The sequence below is a fragment of the Sceloporus occidentalis genome, unplaced genomic scaffold (genome assembly GCF_023333645.1).
Source record: "Sceloporus occidentalis isolate IW3139 unplaced genomic scaffold, rSceOcc1.0.p SCAF_8, whole genome shotgun sequence".
Classification (NCBI taxonomy): Eukaryota; Metazoa; Chordata; class Lepidosauria; order Squamata; family Phrynosomatidae; genus Sceloporus; species Sceloporus occidentalis.
In genome coordinates, this window is record NW_028316988.1 from 52,723,733 (window position 1) to 52,747,774 (window position 24,042).

Consider the following 24,042-nt stretch of genomic DNA (forward strand, 5'->3'; position numbering starts at 1 on the left):
TAGTCAAAAAGAGTCAGAGCAAGTGATCTAAGAGACCTTTGTCAGAGAGCTACCACAAATTGGATCACATTATATTGGGCTATATAGGCCAATGATCTGATCTAGAAGGGCAGCCTCATATGACCATACCACTATTCTCAGAAGAGCAAGAAATTTTACTTACTGATTTATATCCCACTTTCTCCTATGTGGTATTTAGAGTGATTTACGATATATGTTAAAATAAAAATAGCTAAAACCGTATGTAGTGCAAAAGCTTTAAAAACATTAAACCACCATTCCAGGTAAAACACTACTTTTAGGTAATTAATTCAAAGCAATTAAAACAACACATTCTCTCGGAGTGTGGTGGAGTCTCCTTCCTTGGAGGTCTTTAAACTGAGTCTGGATGGGCATCTGTCGGGGATGCTTTGATTGTGTTTTCCTGCATGGCAGAATGGTGTTGGACTGGATGGCCATTGTGGTCTCTTCCAACTCTATGATTCTACAGACAGGCCAAAATAAAACTGCTTTGGGTAACTTTGCAGGTATGCTGTTTAAATGATGCATATGTCAGGGATGATGGGAGTTGTTGCTCTTCACCTCAGGCTGTAACTCACCACCTTGTTAATGAAGCTGAGCTGACCAGCTTTGGTCAGTGGTTATTGCTTTCTCCCAAAGCAGCAGAGTTTTCTGAGAATAGGCTGAAGACCCTGACAACCTTCTCCAAGCCCTCTCACTCTTCTTCTTCAGATGTCTCCAAACACCATCAGGATTCTGCTGGTTCTTGTATCTTCACTCAAGACACCAACACAACTCAGTAGTCTTAGATAAAAGATCTACTTTATTCTACTATATACAGTTACTATCTCTATATGCCCAACAATCCACAATATCTCTACACTCTACCAATACTCCTCAACTACCCACAAGTTACATTAGCAAAACTGGCAATTATTATAGCAAATGTTTGTTACCACCCACTAGACAATTACCACCCAGTGGGTGTGTACATTCACAATGATTGGTTGACTTTTGTTCATCCCATACTCAAGTCCAACCCATGAACATCATCTGATCACCTTGTACATGTAACAAGTCTCAGGTGTTATCAATGTACATTCCTTAATTTTGTCCTTGGCTCCCAAGACTTCTAAATTATATCATCCTTTACACCTGTGTGATTTCTTAATTGTTCATGCTTAGTCATTCTGACTCTCACATACATATTTTATTTCTATAACTGCATGTCCCATGTTGCATTTCCTTGACAGCATATGCCCTAAGAGGCCATATGCCATGCCAAAGCCATGTGCTAGTACTAAGATGTATGTGTCATTTAAACAGCATAGCTCTAAATTGACCTGAAGCAGCTTTATTTTGGCCTGTCTGTTTGGGCCCTATGGCAGGATACAGACCGCCCCTTTGGGGTGGCCTGCACCTGCCCCTTTCCCTGACGGATTGGGGCCTGAGCTGCCACAGCAGCAGCCATAGAGGCCCTGATCCGCCGCTTTTCCAGGCCTTGGGGAAGCAGCAAAATGCCGCTCCCCTGCAGCTTGGAAAGGGGTGTCCTTGGGGCTTCATGCCCCAAGGACACACCGACAGTGGTGGGGAAAGGGAGAAAGGGGCCGCTTGGCCCCTTTCTCTCTGTATCACTGGCGCAGCTGTTTAAAGGCTGTGCCAGCGATACGCATGCAGCAAGGAGCTCTGAAACGGAGCTCCTTTCATTGCTGCTGAAAGGGCAACACAAGCACCCTACAGTGGTGCCATGATGTGATGCCCGCGTCGCGCCATTTGGATGTGACGCGTCTGTCATGTCAAAATGACGGTGCCCATGTAGACAGGGCGTCGCCATTTTGATGTACAGAGTATGTCCTAGGGTTGCAGGGCATCTGTAAAGGACGCCCCAAGGCAACCCTAGTATGTATTTAGGCCGGCGCTTTGCGCCGGTCTGGATACCATCCATATTACATTTTAAAAAAGTACAGCACACCCATTGAACATCCTTCTGCTGCAACCAGTTGAAGGTCTTTACCCAGCAAAGAGAGACCAGAGAGGGGACTAACTGAGCCTCCCATGAGAGGGACTCCCATAGCCTAAGAGGAGCCACCAAGAAGGCTCTCTCCTGTATCCTCACCAGACAAGCTTGGAAGAGTGGTGGGATGATGATGATGATGATGATGATGATGATGATGATGATGATAATAATAATAATAATAAATTGTTCATTTATTAACCGCTTTTCCTACGATCAAAGCGGTGTACAGAAATCATTAAAAACAGACAATAAAAACAGTAGGAAAACCACATCTTAAAAATACATAATTAAAATGAATTAAATGCAACAAAAATTTCAAAAACATCCAATAATACTATAAAATCAAGAGTCATAAATGCTATACTACAAAATCAATAGGGGAATATATTCTTAAACGGAATTAGGAGGGAAGGCTTGAAGGAAGAGATGAGTTTTTAAAGCCTTCTTAAAGGCTTCCACCGTTCCACTAAGGCGGATCCCTTCAGGTAAGGCATTCCATAGAGAGGGCGCCACGGCCATAAAGGCCTTTTGTTGAGTGGACGCCAATCTCACTTTAGGGTGATTGAGTGACAGTTTTCTAGTAATCCTGAGTGTGCAGGGAGGATTATGCAGGGAGAGGCATTCCCTCAAGGAACCCGGGCCTGAGCCATTTAGGGCTTTAAAGGTGATAACCAACACTTTGTACTGGGACCGGAAACGAATTGGCAGCCAGTGTAGGGATTTTAAAATAGGTGTTATATGATCAGACCTCGTTGTCCCCGTAATTAGTCTGGCTGCTGCATTTTGGATCAGTTGAAGTTTCCGAACCTGATACAAAGGTAGCCCCATGTAGAGCGCATTGCAGAAATCTAAACAAGAAGTTACCAGTGCATGTACTACCTTTTCTAGCTCCCCTCGATCCAGACAAGGACGTAGCTGGCGTATCAGCCAAAGCTGATACCAGGCACTCCTGGCCGTCGCATCTATTTGAGATGATAAACATAAGGATGGATCCAGGAGTACTCCCAAACTACGCACTTTGTCCCTCAGGGGAAGTTTAATCCCATCAAGGACAGGATGACAAATTTCCCTGCCCAGGCCAGGTGAAAACCTTCCCTCAAAGATCATAAGATTTGGATAGTCTCATATGGGTCTCATAGAGCTTCAAAGAGCAAAATCAGCACTTCAAATTGTGTTTGGAAAGAGAGCAGCAGCCAATGAAGCTGTTTCAGCAAGGGATTTATATGTTCCATATAATCAGCCCAGCTCAAAAGTCCAGCTGCAGACCTGCTGAAGTTTCCAATCATTTTCCAAAGGCAGTTCCACGTAGAGTGCATTACAGTAATCCAACTGGGCTGTAATGAAAACATGTGTTACCAAGGCCAGATCTGACATCTGATCAATAAGGCTTTAAACTAAATCCTTGGGGGGGCTAGAGATGATAGTTCAAATGTCTGACCATAGGCAAGCTCTAAAATCAAGGGTTTGAATTCTACAGGAAATGTTGAGGGACAAAATGGGAGCCATGGTAAAAACTGCAGTAAAATAAAAAGTGAGAACAAGGCTTTAGATGCGTATACATCATTTATCTATCTTTAGATGTTTGGGATAAGGTGACTATTTGAAGAGATGGTGGGACTGCTGTGCATGCCATTTATCTGAATTTTAGCAAGCATTTGATAAAATCCCATAATATTTTGATTAACAAAGTGATTCAATATGGAATAGATGCAAATGCTATCAGATAGATCCATAATTAGTTGGTCAACCTTGTTCAAAGAGTTATCATCCATGGCAGCTCCTCAAACTGGAAATAGGTCTCAAGTGGAGCACCCACTTGTGTTCTGATACCATTATTGTTCAATATTTTTATTAATGATTTAGACAATAAGCTGGAGGGAATCCCTATCAAGTTTGTGAATGATAAAAAAAAAACCTGAGGAGAATAGGTAACACCTTGGAAGACAAAAGCCAAATTCAAAAGGACCTGCACTACTGTGTTGTTCAGACTAAGCTTCAATTTGTCTCCCTCATCCAGTCTATTACATTCCAAATTTTAAGGTTACTGGAGTAAAACCTGACAGCTTGCAACCAAAGAGAAGGTAAATGTCTAAAAGAGTAGTGCCTAAAGGCAGATTTTCTGTTTCTTTGTTGTTTGATTAAACCCTTTCATTGATAAATTATTTTAATTCAATCCATATGCTAGTTGAGCATTGTGCTGCAATTTATGAAATCCCAGACCTCTGAAGTCTGAAGATATTTCATCAGCCTTAAGACGATGGAGGACGGGTGGACCTTTTTATTTCTCATTCCTTTCATTTATTTTGTCAAATAGAATATAATAAATAATACCAGAAGTACCAATCAACCATTTTGTTTCAAAAAGGAATAAAAGTGAAACCTAACTGTCATAGCTGATCACTAACGTTTTTCTTTATTTTTATTGCTGTTAGCTTTCTTCAAGTCACCTATCTTCAGTCTCTCTACTCAGGTCTTGCAGATTCATAGTCATGGCTTCTTGTGATTTAATCCATCCATCTGGTATTTAGAATTCCTCTTTTCTTATTGCCCTCAACTTTACCAAGCATTATTGTCTTTTCTGGTGAGTCTTCTGATGATATGGCCAAAATGTGACAACCTCAGTTTGGTCATCTTTGCTTTTAGGAAGAGTTTGAGTCTAATTTGCTCCAGGACCCATTTATTGGTCAGTTTAACAGTTCGTGGTATTGGCAGAACTCTTCTCCTGCACCACATTTCAAATGAGTTGATGTTCTTCCTATCAAATTCCTTCACTGTCCAATTCTCACAGACCTACATAGAAATGGGAAATATAGTTCAATATAGAATCTTCCTGGGCATTCCATCTCAAACCTCAGAACAGCAGTTCTTGAATAAAAGTACTACAAGGAAAATTTGAAAGAGAAAGTGTAGACTTGGAATGTATCCACAGATTCCAGTCCACCAGCAGTGAGTTGAACAATGGTTTCTGGCCACACTACATACATTTCAACACTATCTAACCCCTCCGTCATGAAGGCGCCCTTGGCCAGTTCATCACATCTCTTCTCTGTTTCCCACACTACATTCCAATACCCATTCATACATTTATCTACTCTTCTTGGTTTTAGGAGACATCCTCCCTCCTGCCTTTGTCACCCAATGACCATCATTAAAACTGAACTTGTCACCTCATCTCCATGCCCACAAGGTTCTGCATTTCAACTGACATTCTCACACACAACCAGCTCATGTAGGTCTGTCTCTGGACTCTCCACTCCACCCCATGTATCTGAAGAAGAAGGCTCAAGTCTACAAAAGCTCATGCTACCAGCTTCCTTCTTTCAGTGTCTCAAAGGTGCTACAATATCCCTTTGCATACATTTTAATAGTGAAGTAATTTCACTTTTCACTTTCCTACATTAACCTATCCTGTAATAATGGACAATTTTGATATCTGTCTTAGATACTGGTTAAGGTCTTTGGTTAAGCACATGAGCCCTGAATAAGTAAGGTCCAATTAATTTCAGTTTTATTTTCAGTTCATGGATTAGCACAGTGGTGACCCTTTAGTGTCTCCAAACATGAGCCTTCATCCTTAGTTTTAGCTACAAGGCTGAAAACTGGCAAAACATCATTGAAGCATTATTAAGACTTAACACTTCTAGTAGAAACATAAAAGGAAAAAGAGTTTAGTGTATTTTTAATGTGGTGGGTGAGTCTCTAGTGTCCTTCTTTTATATGCTAAAGAGCCAAAACTGGGATCTGTTTCATTTCTAAACGATGGAGCAATAATATATTATTCACTTAGATCCCTTAACTTCAAGCGTGTGCTCAGGCAATTTTGTAAAGCAGTTTCCATTCAGTTTGAAGTAAAATTATAATTATATGTTTTCATTCACTAGTAACATCTTCTCCTCCCTAGGTCAGACCAAAATACCATGACAGAGAGCAAAGTGTGGTCCTCCTTAAGTTGATGGACTACCACTTCTACCATTCTTCATTGTTAGCTATTCTGGCTAAGGCTGGTGGGAATCACAGTCCAACAACTTTTAGAAGGCGGCACAGTTGTCATCTTCACTTCACACATGCTACATCTACTAGAATGGTTGGATAAATGAGGTCCTCCTGATTCCTCAGTTTTGAGTATGCTGGCTAGGAGTAGGAGTGACAATCCCATATATTAAGGGACACCCTTTGCCCAGAGTATATGTAGAGTTGTTGTTGTTGTTGTTGTTGTTGTTGTTGTGTGCTTTTAAATAATTTCTGACTTATGGTGACCCTAAGGCAAACCTATCATGGGATTTTCTTGGCAAGTTTTTTCAAAGGGGGGTTGCCATTGCCATCCTCTCAAGTTGAGAGAGTGTGACTTGCTCAGTGAGTTTCATGGCCAAACCAGGATTTGAACCCTGTTCTCCAGAGTCATAGTCCAATACTCAAACTACTACACCACACTGGTGTAGGAAAAGTTTACTGAAACCTGAGAGACTAGTGACTGTTTTCATGACAAACATGACTCCTATTTTTTTCCACTGGTCTATTTTAAGCATGTCTGAGAGTAAATCCAATTATTTGAAGAGTTCACAAATCTTTTGCAACTAGCTGCAAAGTGAAAAAACATATATACTTATCCTTCCACATTTGTGCCGTTGACTTTTGCAGCTTTGGATTTTATTAATTTTTATTAATATGCTCTCTCTAGGAATCTCTAGGCCCTTCAGCACAACTCTATGGTCAACTTTAACCAAAAGTCACACTGAAGGACCTAGAACACTCCACTAGGCATCTGTAGCTCTTCCAGCACAATTTTGTGGTCAATGTCTGGCAGATGTTGACCATGGAGTTGCACTGGAGGATCTAGAAATTCCTAGAGAGGTGTTTTCTCAGGTAAAAACATAATGTTTTTGTTATTTGCGGTTTTTCCACATTCACGGCCACGGGAGCTGTGAAATGCAGCTCCTTCCTGAGACATCATAAAGGCTGCGCCACAGCCCTTATGATGTCTCTTCCTGGCGTGGACATGTGGATGCTGCGTGGCAGCAGCAGCAGCATCATGGCAGCGCCCATGTGGATAGGACACCGCCATGGTAATAATAATAATAATAATAATAATAATAATAATAATAATAATTTATTTCTATATCCTGCCTCTCCCCACGGATCAAGGCAGGATTACAGCAGATAAAATTCATACAACACATACAAAGTTTTACAACAGTAAAATTCTCATAAAACAACCCTCATAATACAATCTAAAGCACAATACAATTACCGAATCAGATGCTGCTGCCCGTATGGACTAGGGTTCTGGAGCGTGTGGTTGCTGCACACTCCCGAACTCTAGTATCGGTGCTGGCATGCCCCTTTAGGCCCATCTGTCCCAGGCCTAAATGTTGTGTGCGCATGTATGGTACTTTTATCTTCATCACTATTCTTTAAATGTTTTAAAATGGTTTTAAACTGATGTTTTAATAGGGTTGCTCAAATAATTGTTCTTTTTAAAAAAAATTATATTATAAATTGTTTTAGCTTTATTTTAAACAATTTCGTAAGACACTTTAGACCACATGCTGAAAGACAGGTGAGATAAAAATAGGTAAGCAAGTAAGTAATAAATGTCTGACCATTCCCGCTATAAATCTTGGTAAGATAATGCATATGAAATAGTCTGAATACAATCAAACCTACATAAATGCTATGTGACAGAAGACAGCAGGCAGACAGGCAAGAAAGAAAGAAAGAACAGAAAGAATGAAAGAAAATTAGTCATGAATGGCCAATGGAATTTTCCTTCTGAAATCTGATTCATGCAGCAGTTCTGGATAAATCTGACAATGCTCTCTCTGAAAAGGGCAAGGACTGAATCAGTGATGAGATAAAACATCCATCACATGCTGCTCAGGTGGCCATTTAAGATTAAGAGAGGTGATGCAGCCACATGACAGCAGGAGGAAGCATCATGTGGTGCATTGTGCCTGTACAATGATGATTGAGACAACAGGGAGCCAAGAACGCTTCATGCACACATGCATTAAGATGCAGTGGCTCAGTCAAAACCTGTGTGCATCCTCAATGTGAAAACAAAAGCCGTCTGTTCTGGGCATGATTTTGCTAATCCTCCTAACTACAGCCCATTGGCACTCCTGGCCTCCACAATTAAGACACAGAAAAATTATTCCATGTCATTTCGGCTAACTGCTTGGTTTCACATTCACCTCAGCTAATGACATAAGTGCATTGCAATAATTCTTTTGAAGATGCAGTGCACTTTGTAATGCAGCTGACTGTTTTGCAACTAGCTTGCACTGTTGTTTTACTTAAAGGGGAATGACAGAGAGGTTCAGTAACCAAGTGTCTCAACAATATAATTTGGATGAAATAACTATCAACTTGCCAGGGTTCCATAGAGCTGAAGCCCTGCAATATGCTGGTTGATTAAAAAAGAATGGTGTAACGTCAAGCTGTTCTTACCCAGTCTTGCACCATTCTTTTCGAATCACTCTGTACCAGAATAGATTTGCTGTTCTTATAGGTCTATTTGAAACCAATTTTGGACTAATGGTAGGCATATAGTCTGGCGTACAAATAGAGCAGAATGAGAGGGATATAAAGGGTTACAATAGATTGCACCACTTCACCTTGATGAAAAAATGCTGCACTCACCCCAAAGCTGGTGTTGGCAGTCCTGATGATGTACAGCTGCTTCCAGAGAGGATCCATGATTTTCTGCCCTAAATTTGACTTTACTCGAAACTAAGCAAAGTTAGGGTGAATCCTTGTGTTTCCTGGAAACCTGGAATTAACCTGGATTCTTTTGTCATGTAAACAGCTGGATCAAGTCCAATTCAGCCTGATCCACTTGTTCACAAACCAAGAGCCATGCACAGGAGTACCGCAGGAAATGAGGATGACCTGTTTTCAGAGCCACCACTGTCACTTTCTCATGGGCAGGAGCTCCATGTAAAGCTTGCACAGCATGCCACCACTTCTGCTCAGGAGAGAAATGGGCACCCAGACTCCTTGTTGATCACATGTCTGGGTTGCTATTTCTGACCTCATCAGAAGCAATGGCATAACAGACATGGTTTACATGGAGCTCCTGACTGTGAGGAAGTGGCAACAGCAGCTCCCAAAACGGGAGATGGGCTGGTGGGGCCAGTGTGGTGTTGGCTCAGCTTGCCCACATGAACAACAATGTGGTGTTGCTATGAATTCAGCATAGTGCATTAGGTTACTGTTGTGGTTGGTCTGGGGCCTATCAGGGGCATAATGCTCTAGACTGATCCCAGATTAATTGGCCAGTGTAGACGTGCCCTGAACCTGAGTGAATCATAGCATTTAATGTTTTGTCTATCTATTTAAAAAAAGAACACTCACTATGAACTAAAAGCGAGCACTATAGGAAGCAATCTGGGCTTCACCTTGATATAGCACTTTTTAATTTCAGAGAGTTTATTTGTGGCTTGATGGATGGTTTTAAAAAAAATGTATCCTGAAGAGACAATGGAGGATTAAAATGGGTACTGTAGTCTATTCTGTCACTGCAATATTCTGTTCCCTTATTCTAGTACATGACCATTCAATTGTTGTCTGGTGGGGAGTGCTAATTTTGCAGTGTTTGTGAGATTGTGAAAGGAAAGGAAAAACAAGAAATCTCTTCAGCAAGATAAAGGAAATTAAAGGGCAGTTCATACAAAAAGTTGGAATGCTATACGACAAGAACAGGAACACACTACAGGATCACCATATCAGAAAATACAGAAGAGTTATTTAAAATAGATGAAAATATGAAAGACACATGGAATGAAGAATCATACAAAGATGAACTTCAAATTCTAGCAAGTGAATGCCAAGACACTCTTTCTTGATTTTAGATGTGAATGTTAATAGCCTCAGCTCAGACTGAACACTGACCAAACCTATGGGAGCTCTCCTTCTCCTTGACTGAACAGAAAATATTTCCCTGAAGGAACTGCAGGAAAAATTAATTGTCGTGGGAATACGACGATTGTTTATATCCAGAAGACATGGTTCTTAATGTTGAACTTGGAATGAAAAATGGTTTTAACTTCTTTTACCTGAACCACTAAAACTATACTCCAATAATCCCAGGACATGAGTTATAATTCACAAAAGGCCATACTCCAGCAAAACATGAGTTCATGACTCTTTTTTGTTTTGTTGCAAGAGGCTAACATGGCTGCTCTTCGAAAAAGACTCCCTCATCCAGAGATTCTTTAGTTAGTGTCCATTTATACAGCAGACACAAGGTGGCTTTGGATCAGGCTAGGACATGAGGTCTATGGGGCTTGTTCTTCACCTCCCACCACCCTTCTTCTTTTGCAGATTATGGATGCCATGAATCCTCTCTGAAAGCATTCTTTTTTTCATTTCTAGAATATCTCTGTCCCCAACATCTTGAGAAAGAGGGAGGCAAAGCTTTGCAGCCTAATCAAAATTGGATGACAGTGAAACGGAAACAGCTTTGCATAAAACTGTGGTTCCGATGACATGGGACAATTTAATTCTCCTGACTATAAAATGAATGGGGAAAAAAGACTTTTAACAGGGGGAAAAGGAAATTATTTCCCACTGCTGGTTTCTCAATCCCTTACAGTCATTTTATTAGCTTGTAACACATTGCTGCCGCAGTGGCACCAGATGGGTCTGGAGATATGATAGCTTTTTAACAATATTCTGTCATCTCTGACTGCTCCTCTAAGTGTTCTTCCCTTCATTCAAAAGTTAAATGGACTCTCAAAGCATGAACACGAATAAATATGTAACATTTGTTACAAGGACATTAACAAGAGTGAACATGATAACAATCAAATATATTCCAATATACTGCAAAATGTGAGATGTTTCCTTAAAGCCTTTTCGTTGAGAGTTGTCACATTGATGACTTCCTCCCCTCTTAATGCATTAGAGTCATTAGACATTTTCTTCTTCTAAATGGCAGACTTTTTTTTCCTGGTGTGTTTCTGTCACTCATAACATGTTAACCATTTCAAAGTGAGAAATGAATAATCAGAATTGCTGTTTAAGTATGCATTAAGCCAGATCTGAGATGCCTCAAGCTGAACAGCCCTATATGGTGGCCTGATAAAAATGTCACAAGATCCCTCAGCCCAGTCGGAGAATAAAATGTAAAGGAAGGTCTGTTGTGCATGGTTGTCGCTGCTATGTTTGGTTAAGTGGGCCACAAATTGTTCAGGTCTTCATTAGACTAATGGTAGCACTGTTATATGAAAACGCTCATTTGCTTCATAGGCTATAGACTTGATGGGCTTTCATTGGAGATATGGAAATTGTTCATTTTGATTCTTTCATTGTCATGAGAACAACAACCTCATGCCCACAATGCAAGAGCTTTCTTTCTATTAGGTAAGACAGTGGACATTCCCTCAAATTTCTCATGTTTTCCCCCCTGGAATTTGGGAGCTTTTGGTGAATATTTTACAAAGCAATATTCTGCAAAAACCCTTGTGTTGTGAAAAGGCTGAAATCCTGTTGGTTCCTCCCAACAAGAATAGACTTGTTGAATGGTGAGTCAAGACATATGTAGGTAAATCTAATTGATTCAATGGGCCTGAACAGACAGGTCAAAATAAAGCTGCTTTGGGTCACTTTGGAGGTGTGCTGTTTAAATGATGCATGCGTCCTAAGAGGCCGGAAACCACACCTCAGCCTCACTCCAATCCTAAGGTCTGGAGCACAGCTTTGGCACAGCTTCTGGCCTCTTAAGATGCATGTGTCATTTAAACAGCACACCTCCAAAGTGACCCAAAGCAGCTTTATTTTGGCCTGTCTGTTCAGGGCCAATGGCTTTATTTTAATCAGGACTAACAATAGAATTTAGGCCATTCGTTTTTTACAAAAACCATTGTATTTTTGCAAAATGTGTTTTCCCCCCACAATAAAAACACAATAGTTCATTCTAAAATAAAATAAACACTTTTTTTTAATGCTGGTTCTTCAGATACTAACATTTCCATAATAGTTCACTTTTTTTAACCCAAGGAATGATTTCTTTTCAAAAACAAAAAATATTGTTGTAAGTAATCCCATTCTAATGTAGAGTATTCAGCTGTGACTTGACCTTAAGTAGGCAACTAAGACCCATCCATCACATTGCAAATGTCTTGCTCGAGGTAGAGGAAGAAGCTGCAAGAGTTCGTTTCATGATATGGATCAATATAGTTGCCTTCATTTTAACAATCTTTACAGGGAAATAAAATGTTATCATGAGCATCTGTGCGCACACACACACATGTGTTGAGTATCCATTATCTGGAATACTGAAATCCAAAATACTACAAAATCCAAAGTTGTCCACATGGGTGCTGACATTGTGACATGTTTGCTTTCAGGTAGTTCAGTGTACACAAACTTTGTTTCATGCACAAAAATATTTAAAATATTATGTATAAAAATTACCTTCAGGCTTACAATCTAAGACATGAAGACAGCACCATACTACTAGCAGAAAATAACAAAGAATTGGAACAATTATTACATAAAGTTAAAGAAGACAGTGCAAAGGAAAGATTAATGCTGAACATTAAAGAAACAAAATAATGATCACAGAGGGGTTACATAAATTCAGTCTAGACAACAAAGAAATAGAAATAGTCAAAGATTTATCACACTTTGGATCCATCATTGTCTACAATGAAGACTGCAGTCAAGAAATCAGAAAAAGCTTAGAACTGAAAAGGGCATCTATGAAACAACTGGACAAAATCCTAAAGTGCAACGATATAAAACTGTACACTAAATTAAGGATAGTTCAAGCCATTGTTTATCTCATCACTGTGTATGGATACAAAATTGAGACAGTGAAGAAAGCAGATAGAAAGAAAATCAACTCATTTGAGGTGTGTTGTTGGAGAAGAGTGCTGATAATACCCATAGTCAGGATCAAAGAAATGGATACTAGAACAGATGGGTCTGATTTCTCCCTGGAAGCCAAGATGACCAAAATGAGGCTGTCATATTTTTTCCACATAATGAGAAGGCATGACTCACTGGAAAATACATTAATCCTAGAAAAGGTGTAGGGAGCAGAAAGACAGGAAAGGCATTGGAGATTATCACATGAAAAAATAAAGCGATTTACCCCTGCCGGGATACAGTCACTTTCAGAATGCAATCTGGAATTATCGCATGAAAAATTCTGACGACGGCTGCATCCCAGCTGCATCCAGGCTCCCACTCATGCTCAGCCAGCCACTTTTAAAAAATGGGAGCTTCCTGTGTTTCCACATTGGTTGGCTGAGCCTGGATGTAGCCTGGATGCAGTCACCTGTCAGGGTTGGTGGTATTTTCCATGTGATAATTCCTGATTGCATCCCATAAGTGACTGTATTCCAGAAGTGGCATGTTGCTTTATTTTTGCATGCAATAATCTCCATAATTTAGATGGCTAGATTCAATCAAGGAGGCCATGGCCCTAAGCCTGTAAGACCTGAGCAGGTTAAGGATGGGGGCTTGGAAGTGTCTCACTCATGGGGTCACCATGCATCAAAGTCAACTCGAAGGCAGTTAACAACAACTTTTGTCATACATTGACTCTGCACACTGTAACTTACTGTATTAATTAAATCTTTACTCATTCCCATTTATTTTCAGTAGCATTTACCAGGAGTAAGGTTTGGATGTCAGACTAAAACATATTTCTGCTTTGGGGTGAGTGGAGAGAGTTTGATATGTGAGGGCTTTTTTTTTTAAGGTCTATATTATATTCTGGCATTTGTGGAATTTTAAGGAGAGAATAAAGCATTTTGATCAAAATCAGTATTGAAAAGTATTGACAGGCATATAGGGTAGTTGTTCTCTCTCATATACACTCTTTCTTTTTAAATCATGAATTTAGTTTGCACAGCTGAGTTTGCTTTGATCAAGGAGTTTAGCGTTGAATTCCTCAGGATATGCTGTGTAAATACAGACCAGGTTTGAGGTTGAAAGTTGCTTTTAATAAAACATCTATGAGGATCACTTATATTGAAAAGAAAGGTAAGGAATAGCATCTATAATATATTGTGCTTGTGGCAGATAGAATCCAAAAAGTTCGTTGACTGAATAAGTATGATGGCATAGAATGCTCATCACATTCCATCTGATAAGTTTTAAGGGTCACTGCAGTGAAAGAAAGTTTTTATGGCCTGTGGAGGAAAGAACCTGGTATATACTAGCCCAGTGCCATGCTGCCTACACAGAGACACCTAAAATCCTACTGCAAAACAAATTACATTGCTCCCAGGGTTTGCAGCAGAGAATCCACCACCAAACACAGTATACAAACACAAATCAAAGAACAGGAGAGACACTGCACACTGGGTCAGCCAGACAAATCATAGAATCATAAAATCGTAGAGTTGGAAGAGACCACAAGGGCCACCCAGTCCAACCCCTGCCATGCAGCAACTCTCAATCAAAGCATACCTGGACAGGTGGCCATCCAGCCTCTGTTTAAATCAGCAGTAGCAGAATACTTTATAAACCTGGGCATAAAATGTTGTTTGAAAACACTGAAAATTCTGGACCATGAAAACAACTATCAGGTCAGAATGCACAGGGAAGCCATTGAAATCCACAAACACCTGGACAACTTCAACAGGAAAGAAGAAACCCTTAAAGTGAATGAGGTTTGGCTACCAGTCCTGAAAAAACAGCAAAATCAAGACTCAGCAAATGCAAATGAAAAACCAGCCAGGGTCAGGGGTTTTCCTAGCAGACAATGGTGCAGGACAGACCGCCCCAAAAAGACAGCCTGACGGTGGCCTTTTTCCCTCCGGAGGGACACCGCAGCCAACAGACCGTGTGGCGTCCATCCGGAAGAAAAAATACCCAGAAAAACTGGGTTCTTTTTGTACTGCTGGATGATGCACTTGTTACATAAGTGATGTGTGGTGATGTGCAGACGCTGTGTGTTGCTTACGTCACAATGGCGGCACCCATATGGACAGGACGCCACCATTATGGTGCCACCATGCCATGCTAGGGTTAGGGACCATGCAGTTGCCTGGCCATCATCAACAGAACAATACACAGATTAACATGGAATTCACAGGGAATTATTAGTTGCTAGTTATTACCCGGTTATTGCCAGGATAAGTCCTCTTTAATCACGATGTGTGTGAAAATCTTCCCGCGATTGCATGACTTTCCCGGGATAATGACAGTTTAAACCCCCAATTTCCCCCCATGTGATAAAGTCCTATGTCTTTGGAGACTTGGGTTTGAATCCCCACTTGGCAATGGAAATCACAGGATTATCTTGGACAAGTCACACTCTCTCAGCCTCAGAGGAAGGCAATGGCAAACCCTTTCTGAAGAAACCTGCCAAGAAAACCCTGTGATAGGTTTGCTTTAGGGTTGCCGTAAACAAAAAATGACTTGGAGGCACACACCACCAACAACAAACTATTTTAACCACATGCAATGTGTCTTTGTCACATGTTAAAATCTTTAATATGTTTTCTAGCTTCTAAAATTATTGTTATTATTTACACTGCTTTAAATTAGGCAGGATAATGTTATTGTATGCTGCCCTGAAAGCTTTATCTAGAGGGCAGGATAGAAATATTTTAATAAATAAATGTTAATAAACCCATCTGCAGATGTAAAAGTATGCATATGCACACACACATGTACAGAGAAGCAAGCTGAACAAGGAGAGTTTTCCTTTTTATTATTATTGTAAATATTGTGCAATGGCAGAATTCCACCATTTCATCCTTTCAGTACAATTTCTCCCTTGAAAAAGTCTTTCAGTTTTATATCACTGACAGTGATTGCAACTTGCTATTTTCTGCGGTCTCTCCTCTTTGCCACCTCTGCCTCAAGTCCATAATGTCCCATCTCCTAATCTTTGAAACACCTAAACCTGACCTGTTCCTATCAGTTCTGAAACAAGGCTATTCTTTTTTCTCATGCTAAGGATCAGCCACTAACACAGTACTTTTTTCTTCCATCATTCTTTCCAACATTGCTGCTGTCACTTAACTGGGATGATTCATCACCCTTAGTAAGAAATTTGCAGGGCTTTCTTTTAAGACTCCTCTTTCATCTGCCAAACAACTTTGTGTAACTGATTTTAAAGCTTCTTGGCTGCTACTGTGCAAGCTTGGCTACCAAACCCTTCTATTATCACTGCAGGTGATACTTGCCTTGCTATTTTAATTATTTGTGTCATCTCTTTGCATGGTTCCTTTTCATCTTCTCCTGCGCTTCTGCATTTGGAGATAGGACTCTGCTAAATAAAGGCTTTGTTGGAGTGTCAGTTGCATTCCTCCATACACAGCTGCAGGACCAATACAAAATAATTTGAAATGTTTCAGTTGAGCATACTATCACTATATGATACTGTCCATTCTGACATTTCCTTAAGGTTTAGGAAGAAGAAGCAATATGTTTTATTTATGATTCTAGTGAATACTAACTTATTTGTCTCTCCTTGCCAGGGCCATGCTCAGCCACAACATCTCTAGAACATGTGAACTGGCTTATACTGGTATCAGGTGTTAACTAGGACCTCCTCTTTGACACATCTTATATTACCAGGTTAAAAAAAACCACTACATTTATGCTGAAATCTTTCCCCCTAATTTAGTTATTAGTAGTTGTACTGTATGTCTAGAGATTAATCGAAGAATTTGTTTTTTCCCCCTATTGGGTTCAAAGGTAAATAAAAAGAAAATTACTACTCTTTGAGGGCGCTTTAATTTATATAACCAGAATATTTCAATCAAACTCTTGCAAATATATTTGTCCAGAAGTGACAGTAATGTCATTGTTAAAATCCCCTTCAATTCATTCAAGTTTTTCCCTCTAACAGATGTTTCACTCCTTGCCTTGCCCACGATGGACCTGTTCTCTATAAAACCTGACATTGGCTTGAAACCTGTTGGTGACTTCCACTTGTGTAACCTTCAGTTAAACCAGTACAAGTAGTTTCCAAAGCACTCTGGAAGGATGAATATATATCTTGCTACCTCTAGAAAATGTTCAGTCTTGGAATACACATTTCCTTCATGTAGGGCAGCTACAATGATTGTCAGTAGAGAAGCTCAGATGCTGCCTTTGAATGAGAAACTTAGTCCATCCACCTGTATCAACTCTCACTGGCAGGTAGCTCTCCATAAAGAATTATGGGCAGATTCCCCCCCCCCCCCAGCCCTACCTAGAGTACTCTGATACTCCCTGGTGGTCTTCAATCCAACCAAACCTGACCCTGCTTTGGTTCTGAAATGAGTCAAGACTGGATGTGTCTAGTGTGGTAGGGAAAGTTTAACTTCATACAGTGACAGAAGAAGTGATGATAAGAAACCAGCATAGATGCTAGTGTAATTGCCTGGTGCCCATCTGGTTGGAAAAGAAAGGAGTCTCTGTGTTTAAGAAAGGATATGAAATTGGGGGGTCCAAGTGCCTTTTTGTCGGCATCAGTGGTCCAAAACGCACTGCGGAAATAATCCAGTTTGAGACCACTTTAACTGCCCTGGCTTAACATTAGGGCATCCTGGAAATTGTAGTTTATTGTGGCAACAGAATTCTTTGATACAGAAGGCTAAATGTCTTACAAAACTACAGTTCCCAGATTTTCCCACCATTGCGCCAGGGCAGTTAAAACAGAGTTTTGGACCAGAGTTCATCATTTTAAAACAGAGGACTTTATCACACAAGGAAAATTGGAAGGTTAAAGTGGGTCATCCAGAGTATTAGCAAGAATTTCGCATCTGCTTATCACATGATGCTGCACGCAATCTGGACAGAATCTAGGGATAATGTGAGGTGCATCAAGAAATGAGCAAATTCGCAAAACTTTTTTTATTGGCTAATATCCTGATAAATGCCAAGTGACCGTTGGTGAAAGGAGCAGTGTGATTATGATGGTCCTATTTTATTCCATCTGCTCATCCCCATGCCTTAGATTCTCCTCTTCCTGCTTGCCTGCTACAGTTGCATAGGAGTAGGAATTGAAACTCCGTATATTAATATTTCATTTTTTTCTCTGAACCAAATCTGCATATTAAACCGTTGCTTATGTCCCCCAAATGACTGAACTGACATTGAGTTTTGTTTCTTGCATGGACAACTGGTGACAGCTTGATTGCTAAATGGGTGTTTTGCTTGGAAATCAAATCTCTCAAGCCCACTTATGCAATCAATGGAAATTGTGAAAAATCAGTTTAGGGGCAACTTTCATTTGCTATTGTGCTCAGCATGGAAGTCACCTCTTCTTGTGGATGGAAAGAACCTTAAAAACATTGAAAAGAATAGTTTACAAAACCACATGTCTTTTAGTGCTGAGACACTCTGACGAAAGAAATCCTGGACTGTTGGGAATCTTCACAGTTCTGCACATAAAATGCTGTTTCCTATACAAAACAAACACATGCAATTTTTGTGCAAAATCAGTCCTGGAATATAAATTGGCTTTGAAAACCATGTAGTTTTTGAAGTCTTTCACACAACAAGAAGAAAAATGTGAAAACTATTCTTATTTCCCCTTAGGAAGAAACTAAAGGCATTATTGTAATATGGTACTATAGTGTCATCAGTATAACAAGTGATTATACTTTACCACATATTGTTAGTGTCCTGGTGTCATCCCATCATAGCAACATTGCAGATGTGCATTTTTTCACACTGAAAATAATCTGTTAATGACCCACTTTCTCACAACCAAACAATACCCTCCTTCCAACTGTCATCTTCTAGCCTTAGAGGGAGTGAAAGGACAGGCCCAACGCCATCGGGCCTGGCCTTGATTAAGAAAAAGAGTCCTCCATCCAGTCCATCTGCCTTGGTCCAGGCCTCAGAGGGAGAGAGGAATGCCGGACCTGATCCCCTCCCCCCCACCATTCCCTTCTCCTTTTGTGCCGTGTCTTTTTAGATTGTAAGCCTGAGGGCATTATCCCCTCTGTTGTAAGCCGCCCAGATTCCCAGTGATTGGGCAGCATATAAATAAATCCTATTATTATTATTATTATTATTATTATTATTATTATTATGCACTTCCATCTGTGAAAATTCCATTAGTGGCTGGGATGTGGACAGGATGTCTGTGTGGTGGCCATTCCTCTCTTTAAGATTCCTCAGGAAATCTGTGCAGGGAATCCACAGACCACTTCCAGTGATTTGGTGAAGAAGACAACTCATGTGGCGTGTTTAAATTAATTTAAAAACCTTCCTTCTGTTGTGCCATATTAACATCATAATACCGTGGTGCTTTAACCTTTTAACAGCTTACTGGGACTTTCTACCAAGACAATGCATGACTATTCTACCAGATTGTTTGTTTTTCCAAGCATACATGCCAGGGCAATGGCAGACGTACACTGGAGGATGAAAAAGGCCCTTGCCACACAAAAGGTAAAACACAGTCACACAGTTAACAGGAAAAATTGGCACATTTGAAAAGTCAAGACAATTTCATCTACACAGAATGGAAAGAAATGGCAGGGGCAGTAAAGTCGCCTTCTTTTCCTGTTTGACCTCTTGAGGGAAATGGTCTTGTCTGTCAGGTATCTTCCATCAACAAGTGTTATGACATCATTCCGTTGCAGCACCACAGTGACAAAATACACTCACACACAACTAAAACTGGACCAATCATGAAATGAGAGGAGGAATGGGGAGGAGGCTGTGATGTTGTTACTGCTAAAGAGACATCCATTTGTGGAGCATGCTTATGTCAAGATTACTGCAGAAGGCTGGTAAAGTGCAGTACAGTTTATCTATAATCAACAGCCCTACTACAAATGACTGGAGTGGGGTAATGTGGTATAAAGGAGCAGTGCAGTAAGGCCCTTAGTAAAGAATTATATCCTGCTTTCTGCAAATAATTCCCTACTGAATCTGAGAACAAAAAAATAGTAACATGCAGGCCCATGACTAACATCTTCATCCCCCCCCTCCTGTTTGTAACACCTTTCCTGATGAAGGAGCCAGTGGAGCTACAAAAGCTTGCAATCGCAGTTAACATTTTCACATGAAGTCACAATTAAAGTGCCATTATTCCAGGATAAGTAGGCAATAAACAGCAACAAATCATTAATGGGGAAATCTTGTGAATGATTTGTTGCTGTTTATTGCCTGCTTATTCCCAGGATAATGGCTCTTCAATTACAATGTGTGTGAAAATGTAAATTGTGATTGCTCAATTTTCACGGGATAATAGCTGTTTAAACCCCCGATTTCTCCCCTGTGACAAAGTCCTAATTCAAGTCTATTCAAAATTAAGTCTCACTGAGTTCCAGGTAAATGTCCATAAGATTACAGCTGTAACTTTGGCCTTTGTAAGGATGAGGGATAAGGGATCTACTCCCTAAGACCAGTTTAGGGAAGGGATATCAAGGATGAGCATTAAAAATTTATTTTGGGAGCTAAATTGGCTATGCTGGATATTGGATTCTGGGATCCCAAGCTCTACATTTCCCAAGATCTACATTGTAGGAATCTCCCTAGGTATAATTTTCAAGGTATCCGAAACAATATATATCTCAGTCCTCTTCTGAGAACTCCTGCTCTTACTTGTATGCTAAATATTTTAAAAGAGCAAGTGGTAGCTGATGAAAACATATGTGCATGCATACAGTGAGATGTTCTCCTACCAATCCTGCCAAACGATTGGGAGTAAGGATGCTTTTCAAGAGGGACAGGCAACCTGACAGTTCAGATCTGTCAGATGGAACCAACAATTGGCCATATTGATGCAAGTCGCAATCCTAAACATCTGAAATTCATTAGTTGTCTTCCCCCAGTTTGTATGATTCACCATAAGTAGGAAACTGAGATTTCTGATGCCACATCCTTCAGTACTAAGCATCTCATTATAATGTGGGAGGGAGTGGGGATCAGCAGCAAAGATAACTGTTCTATAACCAGGGGACTAAATGATTTGGGGGGCTAGGTGTGCAGAAGCATAAATATCTCTTGATTTTACATTGCTTGATTACTTAGCACATGAGATAAAAGTGTGAGTTGCAGATCTCCATGGAAATACACACACACAGAGTAGTCCCTTGCTATCCTCAGAGGATCTATTCCAGACCCGTCCTGCAAACTGCAAAATATGTGGGTTCTTATGTCCTGTTTTTTCAATGGGTGTGCATGCATGCATGTGTGCACACAGTCACATGCACATGAACCCACTGAAAAAGCCAAGGCTTGCCATCTGCAGAAGCTCAGATCCAGGGATGGCAAGTCCACAATTAGTGCAGCTATATGTATATTCCAGAGTTAACATGACAGTTCTGTCTGTGCAGGAATTCACTCATGCAGGTTGCCACTTGATACTACAGGTGTCAACAAGTTAACATAATGTATGAACACTCCTACTTCCATCATCTTTGTGGAGGTGTGTACATCCCTTCAAGTTGCCTGTCAAATTATGGCAACACCATAAATTTCATAGGATTTTCTTAGGCATGTAATACTCAGAGGTGGTTTTGATAGTTCTTTCCTCTGAAATATAGCCTACAGCCCCTGGTATTGGTTGGCAGTCTCCCATCTAAGTGCTAACTTGGGCTGACCCTACTCAGCTTCCAAGATCAGACAAGATCCAGTGCCTATATCTTTACAATAAAAGAAATAATTTCTTTGTACCACAACTGCATAGTCATTCACTTACTAAAAATATAAACTAGAGCTGTCTGTACATCCGACATTCTCTACTATTTTTGTGGGCACTGAAACTGGGAAAGCATTTTACTGAATTTCTCCATGAGTAGGTGAGGCTTTCTAGTAGTTTCTTGTGGGATGTATTTCACATTACTAGTTGTAGTATACCATTTAAAAAGGTGGGGGGATATTCAGAGAAAGTTGTGCAAAGTATTTGTTTTTTCCTCGAGGTATATACATACGAAAAGTGTCAGAAATGTTCTCTGCAAAATATCTTGTGAGAAATTTTGGCTCAGATTTAGTACAATCAAAGAAACAGCAGGCTTATATCCTCCAGACATCGCCCCCCCCCCCCCCAAAAAAAAAAATCTGCAAGGGATCTCTGCACAGCTAATTTTTGATTTCAGGTCTCTCAAGAGACTTCTACAGAGCTAATATTTGAATGAGGTATTCCATCAAACAATGTTACTGCCTTGGAGAGTCTGCATCCAAATCCCTCATTCTAACCTAGAAAATATTCTCTTTCTGGGGAATATAGTTAACAGCTGTCTAGGTGTCAAGGCACTCACTAGAAATACTAGCAAGGTGGGGATTCAAACTGTACACCAGCACCAGGTTTAGTACAGATTGACAAAGGAAGAGGTAGAAAAGAGACAGATGAGCCAGTAAAAGAAACCTATTAAGTGCAATAGGGCAGAAGACACCAGGTGATTTCCCATTATCTGTACAGGAGATTAGATCTTAGTTTTGATCACTGGCCTGAGCAACTAAGAAACCTACTAGACCATAGATTCATTTGCTCCAACCTCCTTAGCAATGAAGGAAGCTGGAATCATGACTGAGGTAAAGCAGTAAATAATAGTCATCCAGATCAAGGTGCATAGTACCCTAAGCCAGCCAAGTTATTTGGGCATCTGACGCAGAAAATCCCACAAGTACCTTCAAATACTACAACTGCCTCCATTTGGCAGAGACGATCATGATTAAGCCTATGTTATTCCCACTTTTCAACTGCTTTTATAATGTCCTAGTATTTCTGTCCACTTCCCACTTCCCTCTTTGTCCTCAGCTTACTTTAACTGCTGCAAACGGAGTTCAAAGTGCTAAAATAGTTTGAACTCAGTTACGTAACTCAGCAGAAGGGAAAAGAGAGGAAAGGAAAAATCTTGGTATTCCCCATGTGTGCATGTTGTGTGCCTTCAAGTCATTTCTGACTTATGGTGACCCTAAAGCTAACCTATCATGGGGTTTTCTTGGCATGATTTATTCAGAAGAGGTTTACCATTGCTTTTGCCTGAAGCTGAGGTCACCCAATGGGGTTTATAGATGAGTGAAGAATCAAGCCCTGGTCTCCAGACATAGTCCAACACTGAAATCATTAAGCCATGTTGGCTCAGCTGCACTACATAGTTGTAACAGTGTAGTACACACTTCCTAGAAGGTGGTTCCACTGAACTGAGAAGGAGTTTTTTCAGCTATACAGATGTTGTTGTCAGCTGACTTGGGTTTATTGTTATGTGCCATCATATTGTTTTGACTTATGGTGAGCCTAAGATGAATATATTATGGGATTTGCTTGGCAAGATTGGTTCAAACCTTTCCCTGAGGCTGACAGCATGTGACTTGTCCAAGATCACTCCATTGACTATGGCAAAAGCAAACTGCTGAAGCCTCTCCTACATGTGTGTTATTCCTCATTAATAACTTTTGACATCTTTACCACACATTGATGTTCCTTGGGCACATGTGTCTTGATTTTCACCTGTGAAATTTTGGAATGTATGGACTTCTCCCCATCCCTGTTATTAGTAAATGCAGCTGTTGCAACAGATACTACTAACCATTTACTCTCCTTTCATTATAACCTAACTCTCAGTGGTTGTCACCTCTCTCTGCCTAACAGTAAAGCTCATGCTTCCAATTTCTTTCTTTCAGTTAGTTTCAAAGGTGCTACACAATCTATCTACATAGAATCATAGAGTTGGAAGATACCTCAAGGGCCATCCAGTCCAACCCCATTCTGCCATGCCCAGCAGATGGACATCCAGCCTCTGCTTAAAGACCTCCAAGGAGGGAGACTCCACTACACTCTGAGGGAGTGTGTTCCACTGTCGAACAGCCCTTACTGTCAGGAAGTTCTTCCTAATGTTGAGCTGGAATCTCTTTTCCCTGTAGCTTGCATCCATTGCTCTGGGTCCTAGTCTCTGGAGCAGCAAAAAAACAAGCTTGCTCCCTCCTCAATATGACATCCCTTCAAATATTTAAGCAGGGCTATCATATCACCTCTTAACCTTCTCTTCTCCAGGCTAAACACCCCCAGCTCTCTAAGTAGTTCCTCATTCTACAGACTAACATGGCTATATGTTTGAATCCTAACAGTAGAGTTGGTCATGAAATCCATGCATGTCTGGTTTCAGCAC